Genomic DNA, 12,466 nt, shown 5'->3' on the forward strand with positions numbered 1-12,466 from the left:
ACAAGGACATCATTCGTAAATATAAATCAACGTGCAGACATATTATACGTTCAGGTATTTCCCATCCAATCTTTTATGGTAATATTCTATACAAAGCACAACAATGTCGTCATTCATCTCAAAATTTAACCAAACCTTTAAACAGACTTATTCAGAAGGGATATAGTTACGATACTGTTGTCAGGTTAATATTGATTCACTCATAGGGTCTTTACATCGGAAATAAACACATTTTATTTATTCTAAAACTAGTTGTTGGCATGACGGGTTATGTTCTTCTCGTATATTTTATGATGGTATAATACTAAACCACTAACGGGAGGGATTTTGCTTGATTTTCATGTAACAAAGACATAATCTTTCAATCAGTTTACCACTGGACGTTAAGCAACCAACAATCAATCAATCAATTCAATCAGTTTGATTGAGGTCTGGAGCTGGCATATCAGTAACTGCTAGTAGTCCTCTGTTAATTTATGTTGATCATTGTCATTTTGCTTAGTTTCTTCTGTTGCCTATTCTTACATCGTACTCGGACTTCTTAAAAATTGAGTTTTACTGTGAGTATTGCTGTATGTTTGTTTATTCTACTTTGGCTAGAGGTATAGGAGAGGGTTGAGATCTCACAAAACATGTTTAACCCCGCCGCAATTTTGCGCCTGTCCCAAGTCAGGAAACTCTGGCCTTTGTTAGTCTTGTATGGTTTTTTATACGACCGCAAATTTATTTGTGGTAGTATTATGTTATGGTGTTGTCTGCGTCTGCGTCTGCATCTGCGTCTGCGTCTAAAGACATTTCGGTTCGCAGACAATAACTTGAGTACAAGTTCATGGATCTCTATGAAGTTTTAGCACAAGGTTCCATACCACTAAAGGATGGTTGGGATTTTTTGGGGGCTATTGTCCTGACAGTTTTGTAATTAGGGGCCAAAAAAGGTCAGTTTTACTGGTTCATGGAAAATAAATTGGCTCGTAGACAATAACTTTAGTGTAAGTGTATGGATGTGTTAGACATTTTAGTATAAGGTTCCATACCACAAAAGGAGGATTGGGATTGATTTCGGGGGTTATTGTCTAGTAAGATGTTTTGTAATTAGGGGCCAGAAAATGACCAAATACAATTATTTGTCTGTTTTTAAGACAATAACTTGAGTATAAGAGATATTTCTTTGGTCAAAATTTTAGCACAAGGTTCTGCACCACAATAGGAAGGTTGGGATTAATTTTGGGGGTTATTGTGTATGGATCTCTATTAAATTTTAGCACAAAGTTCCATACCACAATAGGAAGGTTGGGATTTATTTTGGGGGTTATTGTCTTAGCTGTTTAGGAATCAGGGACCAAAAAGGGGCCAAAAACAAGCATATTTAATGTTTCAGGACAATAATTGGTGTATAAGAGTATAGATTTCTATGAAACTTTACCACAATGTTACATACTTCAAATGGAAAGTTGGGATTGATTTTAGGGGTCATGGTTCAAACCGTTTAATAATAAGGGGCTAAAAAACTAGGATTTTCAGATTTCTGGACAATAACTTGATTACAAGTCTATTTAATGCTATTTAATTGTGCCACAAGGTGTTATACCATAAAACAAAGTTTGGGAATGATTTCAGGCTTTATGACCCTATTGGTTTAGGTAAAAGGGGCCAAAACCAATACTTTGTGTAAATTATTATTTTTTTTAGCAATTTCAATGGGGTTTAATTGAAAAGTCTTGAATTTTTTGGAGTCTTTAATATGCTGATTCTAATTGGGTATTTAATATTTTGATGTTAGGGTCTGTTTTTGAAATGATTCATATTAAGGTCCAAAGGGTCTAAAATGAAACTTTGTTTGATTTCTTGAAAAAATTAAATTATTTATGTTCCTTGATATGCTGAATCTAATTGAGTATTTAGATTTTTGATTTGGGGCATGGTCGGCCTACATTAAGGTTCAATGGGTCCAAAATTAAACTTTGTTTGATTTCTTTGAAAATTAAATTATTTGTGTTTCTTGATATGCTGAATCTAATTGTGTATTTAGATTTTTTTAATTTTGAGGCCTGTCTTCAAATTGGGCCGAATTAAGGTCCAAAGGGTTCGAAATACAACTTTTTCTTGTTAAAATAAAATTAATTCTTGGGGTTCTTTGATATGCTGAATCTAAGCGTGTCGTAAGATTTTTGATTTGGGGCATGGTCGGCCTACATTAAGGTCCAATGGGTCCAAAATTAAACTTTGTTTGATTTCTTTAAAAATTAAATTATTGGTGTTCTTTGATATGCTGAATCTAATTGTGTATTTATATTTTTTTAATTTTGAGGCCTGTCTTCAAATTGGTCCACATTAAGGTCCAAAAGGTCCAAAATACAACTTTTTTTTATTTAAAAAAAATGAATTCTTGGGGTTCTTTGATATGCTGAATCTAAGCGTGTATTTAGATTTTTGATTTGGGGTATGTTTGTCCCACATTAAGGTCCAAAGGGTCCAAAATTAAACTTTGTTTGATTAAAAAAAAGAATTGTTGGGGTTCTTTGATATGCTGAATGTAAGCATGTAGTTAGATATTTGATTTTGGGCACAGTATTCAAGATGGTCCAAATTGAGGTCCAAAATTGAACATTGTTTGATTTCATCAAAAATTAATTTGTTTGTGCTATTTGATATAGGCAATCCAACAGTGTTTTAGATTTTTTGATTTTGTGCTTAGTTTTGAAAGTTGGTCCAAATTTGGTTCCAAAATTAAACTTTGTTTGATTTCTTCAAAAAACAAATCATTGGTGTTCTTTAATGTGTGCAATCTAACAGTTTTTCAAATTTTTGATTTTGGGCCTTGTTTTTCAAACTGGACCCTATAAAGGTCAAAAGTATCCAAAATAAAACTTAGTTTGATTTTTACAAAAAAAAACAATGTGGTTATCTGATATGCTGAATCCAACCATGTACTTAGAATTTGAAACCACATTCATTCTGTGTCAGACTCTATGCTATTATTACATATTTGCTCAGAATCTAAATTCAGAGATGTTTTTGGACAATTAACAGACATTTTAAGTTGGGTCATAGTTGAAAATTGATATAACATCATATCTAATTTTAGAGAACTATTTTTGTGGTTTACATCACTGGTTCATGGAAAATAAATTGGTTCATGGAAAATAGATTGGTTCACAGACAATAATTTTAGTATAAGTGTGGATGTGTAAGACATTTTAGCACAAGGTTCCATACCACAATAGGAGGGTTTGGGATATTAAATAGTTAATCAAGCTCTACATTTACATATTTATTGTAAACTAATAGAAAGTTTAAATTGAGTCATAGTTTAAAATATATTTGCTGATTCATATATATTAATTGTTGTGATGAATATATAAGCATTGTGTTCTATTTAAAGATTGTTAATATGTTTGAATATTTTTTATGGTTGAAAATTCCCTTGGAAATTAAAATAAACCTTTGTCCGTCTGTTGAAGTGGAAGCGTAGGTAAGTGAAGTTTTTTAATACAATTGTGCCATACATTATGTTATGTTACATCTTAATAAAAAATGTTATTTTTAGATAATAATCTATTTTTATTAAAGGATATATTTCATTACAATACATTGTGTAGATAAAGTTGTTGACATTGATAGATAAGTTGCAGATATTAGTTTGTGACAAATGAAAGAAAAAATATTGGGAACTATTAATTATATATATAAAGTTTGATGACACTTAGTGTTTTTAAATAATGTTCACCTACTATCAAGATAAAAAAAAACATGTGGTAATAATCAATCACACAATTATATTTGGAGTGACAGATTTATTTGAAAATTTTGTGTTTCCTAAGTATTGTTGATGATAAGCTCTGTAGGACAGTATAAATATAGTTTGAAATTTACTGTTCATTATTAGATATTTTGAAGATAGTTACAGATAAGTTTTATAGATTTTTTAAAGACATTGTATTAATGATAAATGATATTTTGGATTTTTTTTTCTTTTATTTGGTAAATTGTTTGAAGAATTTTGTGGTAGGTTTGTTTTTTATTCTGTATAAACTAATTTTCTGAATGCTATATATATTTTTTTTTGGTGAAGCGAACTCCTTTTAAAACTTAGCTTATAATTATTGTCTATTAAGTACACATTTTTATTTAGGGGCCAGCTGAAGCCCGCCTCCGGGTGCGGTATTTTCTCCCCATTTCCATCCTCGATTTTATGTATTTAGATTTTTGATTTTGGGCCTAGTTTTCAAGTTGGTCCAAATCGGGGTTCAAAATTAAACTGTGTTTGATTTCTAAATAAATTGAATATATATAGGGTTCTTTGATATGCTGAATCTAAACCTGTATTTAAATTTTGGATTTTTGGGCCCAGTTTTCAATTGGTCCAAATCAGGGTCCAAAATTTAACTTTGTTTGATTTCAACAAAAATTGAATTTATGGAGTTATTTGAAATGCTGAATTTAACCATGTATTTAGATTAAGGATTTTGGGTTCAGTTATCAAATTGGTCCACATTGAGGTCCAAAGGGTCCTTAATTAAACTTTTGTTTGATTTCATCAAAAATTGAATTCTTGAGGTTCTCTGATATGCTGATTCTAACCATGCACTTAGATTTTGGATATTGGAATTTAGACCATATTAATAGGTAAATGTCCAATTTCAATTTTTTCAGTTCTTTGAACACATTCATTTTGTGTCACAAACCTATGCTGTGTCAAATATTCAATCACAATCCAAATTCAGAGCTGTTTTAAGCTTAAAAATGTTGTGTCTATACTTGCCTCAACTGTTCAGGGTTCGACTTCTGCGGTCGTATCAAGCTTGCGCCTAGTGGAGCATTTTATTTAATTTTGGTTCGATCATTTATATGTTTCGGAGTTTAGTTATGTCCATTACCTCTGAACTAGTACACATTTATGTTTAGGGGCCAGCTGAAGCCCACCTCTGAGTGCGGGATTTTCTCGCTGTGTTGAAGACCTGTTTGAGGCCTTGGGCTGTTTTCTGCTCTTTGGTCGGGTTGTTGTCTCTTTGACGTAATCCCCGTTTTCATTCTCAATTGTATCTTTAAGAAAGTCTAAATATCTAATTCATAAAATTATTCGTGTTACAGTAAACTTTTGATGTACATAAATATTTTTTTTTCGTAATATTGTTTACAGATTTTTATGACTGCAATGAGGATTGGTTTCTTTGGTCATGTACTAGTATTATGATGACGGAACTGCACACCTTTGCCAACAAAAGAATGAAAGGAAGTGGAATAACAGTTCATTTTGCTACAAATAAAAATGAGAATTTGTATCAAATTTGTAAAACCAGTTTGTCGACCCCAAAAAGGTATTAGTATAATTTTTTTAATAATTATTTAAATTTATTGATAGTCCCGTTTAAAGTATATTGACAATTTAATTGATTCTTCGGTATATTGATATATTCAAATTATTGATAACTAAGTCTTTAAATATGTGTTCTTATGTAAGGATATTGATAACCTGCCTTACTTAGTATAGTCTGTAAGCAAAAATATATTCTAAAAAAAAGCTTGACAACATACATTTCTCCTATCTGGCGATTTCCGTTGCGATGGTATGTGTCAGTTAGATTAATATGAAATTTGCTGCTAGATTCAGGATGACTCGATAAGTTTGGGTCAAACTTATCAATGTCAGTTCATTCATTATGACGTCGATGATATGTCCAGGTAAAAGTTATTTAGGCCGGGTTAACTTTTTTGACGTCATAAAGCCGTGTTATGCAATTTTATGAAGAGCTGAGCAGAGTGATACTGACAGTGGGAACACCGATAAATGGGGTTATCAGCCCGAGTGCGTTCGTACATCGGTAGTACAATGTATATGATAAAAAGATTAATATATATCAGATCTTGACCTGTATAAGACCTCGACTAACGTCTCGGGCTGATATAGGGGTATCGGGTTGATACCCGGGCTGATATGGAAAAGGCTATGTAATAATCTGTATATAACATTTCTAAGATAACCTTTTGTATATCTATAGGTAATGACGTTGATAACGTAAAATAATGTTACTTTTTCGCGACGTCAAACTGTTACATATCGAGAAAAGATGCATTTTTCGACTGATTTTTAGCTCACCTGGCCCGAAGGGCCAAGTGAGCTTTTCTCATCACTTGGCGTCCGTCGTCCGTCGTCGTCCGGCGTCGTCCTCCGTCGTCGGCGTTAACTTTTTACATTTTGAACTTCTTCTAGAGAACCACTGAATGGAATAAAACCAAACATGGCATGAATGTTCCTTATGAGGTGCTGACCAAGTGTTGTTACTTTGTAGCGGATCCATCATCCAAGATGGCCGCCAGCGGGGGACTTAGTTTAACATAGGACCCTATGGGAAATACATACAAATATCTTCTTTTAGAGAACCACTTAATGGAATGAAACCAAACATGGCATGAATGTTTTTTATGAGGAGCTGACCGAGTGTTGTTACTTTGAAGCCGATCCATAATCCAAGATGGCCGCCAGCGGGGGACTTAGTTTAACATGGGACCCTATGGGAAATACATACAAATGTCTTCTTTTAGAGAACCACTAAATGGAATGAAACCAAACATGGTTTGAATGTTCCTTATGAGGTGCTGACCGAGTGTTGTTACTTTGAAGCCGATCCATAATCCAAGATGGCTGCCAGCGGGGGACTTAGTTTAACATGGGACCCTATGGGAAATACATACAAATGTCTTCTTTTAGAGAACCACTTAATGGAATGAAACCAAACATGGCATGAATGTTTTTTATGAGGAGCTGACCGAGTGTTGTTACTTTGAAGCCGATCCATAATCCAAGATGGCCGCCAGCGGGGGACTTAGTTTAACATGGGACCCTATGGGAAATACATACAAATGTCTTCTTTTAGAGAACCACTAAATGGAATGAAACCAAACATGGTTTGAATGTTCCTTATGAGGTGCTGACCGAGTGTTGTTACTTTGAAGCCGATCCATAATCCAAGATGGCTGCCAGCGGGGGACTTAGTTTAACATGGGACCCTATGGGAAATACATACAAATGTCTTCTTTTAGAGAACCACTGAATAGAATGAAACCAAACATGGCATGAATGTTCCTTATGAGGTGCTGCCCAAGTGTTGTTACTATGAAGTTGATCCATCATCCAAGATGGCCGCCAGCAGGGGACTTAGTTTAACATTGGACCCTATGGGAAATACATACAAATGTCTTCTTTGAGAGAACCACTGAATGGAATGAAACCAAACATGGCATGAATGTTTCTTATGAGGTGCTGACCGAGTGTTGTTACTTTGAAGCCGATCCATAATCCAAGATGGCTGCCAGCGGGGGACTTAGTTTAACATGGGACCCTATGGGAAATACATACAAATGTCTTCTTTGAGAGAACCACTGAATGGAATGAAACCAAACATGGCATGAATGTTTCTTATGAGGTGCTGACCGAGTGTTGTTACTTTGAAGCCGATCCATAATCCAAAATGGCCGCCTGCAGGGGACTTAGTTTAACATGGGACCCTCTGAGAAATACATACAAATGTCTTCTTTTAGAGAACCACTTAATGGAATGAAACCAAACATGGCATGAATGTTTCTTTTGAGGTGCTGACCGAGTGTTGTTACTTTGAAGCCGATCCATAATCCAAGATGGCCGCCAGCGGGGGCCTTGGTTTAACATGGGATCTTATGGGAAATACATACAAACGTCTTCTTTTAGAGAACCACTGAATGGATTGAAACCAAACATGGCAAGAATGTTCCTTATGAGGTGCTGACCAAGTGTTGTTACTTTGAAGCTGATCCATCATCCAAGATGGCCGCCAGCGGGGGACTTATTTTAACATAGGACCCTATGGGAAATACATACAAATGTCTTCTTTAAGAGAACCACTGAATGCAATGAAACCAAACATGGCATGAATGTTCCTTATGAGGTGCTGACCAAATGTTGTTACTATGAAGCCGATCCATAATCTAAGATGGCCGCCAGCGGAGGACTTAGTTTAACATAGGAAACTATGAGAAATACGTACAAATGTTTTCTTTTAGAGAACCATTGAATGGAATGAAACCAAACATGGCATGCATGTTCCTTTTGAGGTGCTGACCAAGTGTTGTTACTTTTAAGCTGATCCTTCATCCATGATGGCTGCCAGATGGGGACAATGTTTAACAAAGGACCCTATGGACAATACATACAAATGTCTTCTTTTAGAGAACCACATACTGAATGGATTGAAACCAAACATGGCATGAATGTTCCTTATGAGGTGCTGACTAAGTTTTGTTACTTTGAAGCTGATCCTTCATCCATGATGGCCGCCAATGGGAGGACTTCCTTTAACATAAGACCCTATGGGAAATACATACAAATGCTTCTTCTAGAGGTGCACTGAATGGAATGACACCAAAACATGGCATAAATGTTTCTTATGAGGTGCTGATTAAGTGTTGCTACTTTGTTGCCGATTTACTGTTCAAGATGGCCACCAGGATTTTTTTATTAAATTACAGGACCAATATTAAACCAAATTTGGCCTCACTCATTATCAGGGTATCTGTTATGATTTTAATCTATTTTTACATGATTTCCAAAACCAAAGTAGAATCAAGTGAGCGACACAGGCTCTTGAGAGCCTCTAGTTATCATTCAGACCTCTTTTTAAATATTACACTTGGCTTGATTATGAATGAAGATTATGTGTACCAATTGTTATGAAAATTTCACCGATGAAATATTTTTGAATTAGTTAAATATACAGCCGAAAATGCCGTTTTTTGACTTAAATCATGAAAATGTGATAAAATGAGTTATTTCCAAAGAATTGTTACACAAATTCAAAACACACTTATGTAAAGAAGATATTCCTGATATTTTTACAAAAATCCGCTTGCGTTTACCTTTTGAAACAAAAAAGTTAGGTATGACTTTTAAATTAACAGAAATGTCCAAGAAACCGAAATGTCCAGTAGATGTCTAAATTTTCTATCCCATTTATCTCTAAAAGTAACACATGGAAAAATATTTTTTATTACATTTTTGAATTGCCTAGGTGAAGAATAGCTTGTACGCATACTTTTGTCAAAATTTTACGGTGGGATCAACAATGTATCGTATACCCTTAATAAATTTGGAGTTCAAGTTCATTTTCAGAATCACTCTTTTCTTTCATATTTGTATGGTTTACATTATGGAACGCCAACACTGTCTTATTATGTGCATTTACCATTATATTATGTATACTTGTCATTATATGATGTGCAAACACCTTTATATGGTGTCCAGTTGACATTATATGATGTGCAAATATCCTTATGTAATGTGGAAATATACTTATATGATGTGCAAACATATTTATATGATGTGCAAACATATTTATATGATGTGCGAATATACTTATATGATGTGCAAAGATCATTATGTGATGTGCAAATATACTTATATGATGTGCAAGTGTACGTATATGATGTGCAAATGTACTTATATGATGTGCAAATGTACTTATATGATGTCCAAAGATCCTTATATGATGTGCAAATATACTTATATGATGTGCAAATATCTTTATATGATGTGGTTGTGTCTTTTATATTATGTGCTTGTAACATTATAATGTGGTTCGGATTACTTCATTATATGATGTCAAAACGTACTTATATGATGTGATTTCATCGATGTTATGGTCAATAAACATGATCACGATTAGAACGATTACACTCTACGTCATAACTGATTCCGATCTGCTTCTCCAGATTACTATAAACCTGTATAAATATGTAACTTTCGTTTGGAAAATTGATGAGATTTTAAAAGAGATAAACCTTGGCACTTTGCTACCTCGTTTTAAAGATGAAAAAGTCCCATCTGATTTTGTTGGAAAATGGTCAAAATAAGAATTGCAAAGTTTAGGTTTTATCGATGGGTTTATGAAATAATGAACATAAGGTTAAAGTGATATTATGACAATCTAGTTAAAATATAGACATTATTATTAGTTCTTTGATTTCGTTATATACACATATGTGTACGAGCACGTGAGTTAATATAGATATGAATTTTAATTAGATTGATATTATGGGTCCTCGAGTGTACCTTGAGTTCAAATATTTGATCTACAAGATAATATTCTGCAGTTTTTTTTATGACAGTTTACCTTTTCTGATCTAGCAGCTCCAGCCTCGTATCAGCTTCCGAAAGTGCAAGTTATAGAAAATGCGTCAGTGCAATTCGTAGAAAAATTGAGACAGTGCAATTGAACAAAAATCAACGTTTTAAACATTTCGGAGGGAGCATTAGACCCAATAAAAAAGAGGTAATTGAAAAATTTCCCTGCTGTGGCAAAAATATGACAAAAATACTTTAGTTGTATTTCTATGCCAATTAAATTATAGTCATTTTTTATAGTATTTTATATTATAAGCTATAAACGTTTCTACGCATGCATAATTATACCGATGTGGATGAAAGGAGATATGGGATAAACTTCAGCTCGGTGCATTACATTTGCACTCACATTTGCACGTAAAAATCATTACTTTTATGCGCAATTTTTTTTTATTTCGTTTGCTCACATTTTTATAACAGATTCAACTAGACAGCTACCCGCAACATACAAGGATCTTCGTACAAACAATCCGAGGTCTTTGGGACTTAAATTTCGTGAGAAACTGCCTTTACACACCTCCAGACTCAAGGCACCGAACTGTTAAAAGGGCTAAGGTACCGACCGTTCATCTTTCATTTTGTTGTGGGGTGGGGGGAGAAGAGGCATGTTTTTTTTTAATTGCTTGATTCCGAATTTCTTGAAAAAGACATTATTTATTTCAGAAGGGAAGCGAAAAATAGGTTGTTTCCATTGAAAATTAGAGAAAAAATAAAACAACAATGAAATTTAAAATATAATCTTGTTGTTGAAAAAAATGTGTTTTTTTTTATTAAAGTCGATAAATATGTTTGTCCTGAGCCCAAAAATACACATGCACCCCCAACAAAAGATTAATAGTCAGTGCCTAACCAATCTGATTAAAATACTGATCCTGTGTCTAAGCTTTGCTTACACTCCATTTTACTTTCTGTTCTGGTTATTATTACATTAGCCGAAGAAATTTCAGCCTTCAGATTTTTGAAGGGTGTGTATCAATCCGACAAAACCAGACAATCCCAAATATTCTTTAAAAGATAAAGTAGAATGGAACGTTTTCAGATCCTTGTAAGCAAATCTTGGACACACAGGATCTGTATTTTAATAAGATTAATGCCTAACTGAACATAAAAAACTGCATTAATTTATTGTTTATTGAGCCCTGTTGCTCTCATACCTATAAAGAGTTTTATGTTTTTTAAAAATGAAGCGCTGCAGATGTAAAATCTAGCGCTGTAGATTTAAAGTCAAGCGCTGGAGATGTAAAGTCTAGCGCTGTATATTTAAAGCCCAGCGCTGTAAATATAATGTCCAGCGCTGTAGATATAAATTTACATTACACCTCAATCGCTGCATGGACTTTATATCTCCCGCCCTGGACTTTACATCTCAAGACAATTTGTGCTCCGTAGTTATTAAAGCTTGAGATTTATATCTCTTTTCAAATAAAATAGAAAAACAAAGGATATGGGTATCCATCCATGACACAAAATCAGTACATGCACAGCAAAAACACGCAAAGAGCAAAGAAACAGCGCTTTTAGTCCGGTTTTCCAACGGTAACTGCTTTTGTCATGCAGGCCTGTAAGGCCATGTAAGCTGTTCTCGTCATTAAGCATACGTTGTCCGTAGACTTTCACATTTTCACCTTTTTCTCTGAAACAACTCAGCCAATTTTGATAAATCTTTGCAAGAATAATGTATTGACATTCCTATACAAAAGACCCTCATTTAGTTCCGATTCGTAAAAAATAATACCACCAGAGTCAATCTTTGAATTTGACCGATAAATTTTAAAAAAAAGATCCTCTTCATTGAAACTGCAAAGCTATACGTTTGGAAACTCTACATGATGGATGATTAGGAAACCCCTTCCAACGAACCATTTACTATTGATCGGTTGCCGATACTGTTCACAGTGGCACATAGTTTCCTTTGAAACGAAACGGGAAATAATATTAATAAACTACTTTTTCATTAAAAAATGCGCAGAATTCAAGATATATTCCCACATGTACTTCTTATTTCCACCAAATTTATTCCGGCGATGAATCCTTGTAGGAGTAATTGGCTTTCATTAATAGTTTTTGGGTAGAAACTGTAAACAGTTGAAGCGGTGAGCAATACACAATCTACAGCAATGCCCAAATAGTTAGCCCTAGCTTTTTCATATTGATTTTGGATAAAGCCTCGAGTATCTTGTTATGAATTTTAACACATTTAACACATTTTATACAAGGAAAAAATAATGTTTTTTAAATTATTTGTTTTTTTGCGTTTATCTTGAAAACTACAATAGATCTAAAAAAAAAAAAAAGGGGGGGGGGGGGGGGGGG

General features: G+C 34.0%; 1 long non-coding RNA gene across 1 annotated transcript; it reads left to right on the forward strand.

The window, feature by feature from the left end:
- The first annotated feature begins 7,515 nt into the window (after nucleotides 1-7,515).
- LOC127735552 (uncharacterized) lies at nucleotides 7,516-7,842 on the forward strand. Its single transcript, XR_007998449.1, has 2 exons — nucleotides 7,516-7,590; nucleotides 7,757-7,842. It is a non-coding gene; the product is annotated as an uncharacterized LOC127735552 (long non-coding RNA).
- Nucleotides 7,843-12,466: the final 4,624 nt, after the last annotated feature.

The sequence above is a fragment of the Mytilus californianus genome, unplaced genomic scaffold (assembly GCF_021869535.1).
Source record: "Mytilus californianus isolate M0D057914Y unplaced genomic scaffold, xbMytCali1.0.p SCAF_3, whole genome shotgun sequence".
NCBI classification, from domain to species: domain Eukaryota; kingdom Metazoa; phylum Mollusca; class Bivalvia; order Mytilida; family Mytilidae; genus Mytilus; species Mytilus californianus.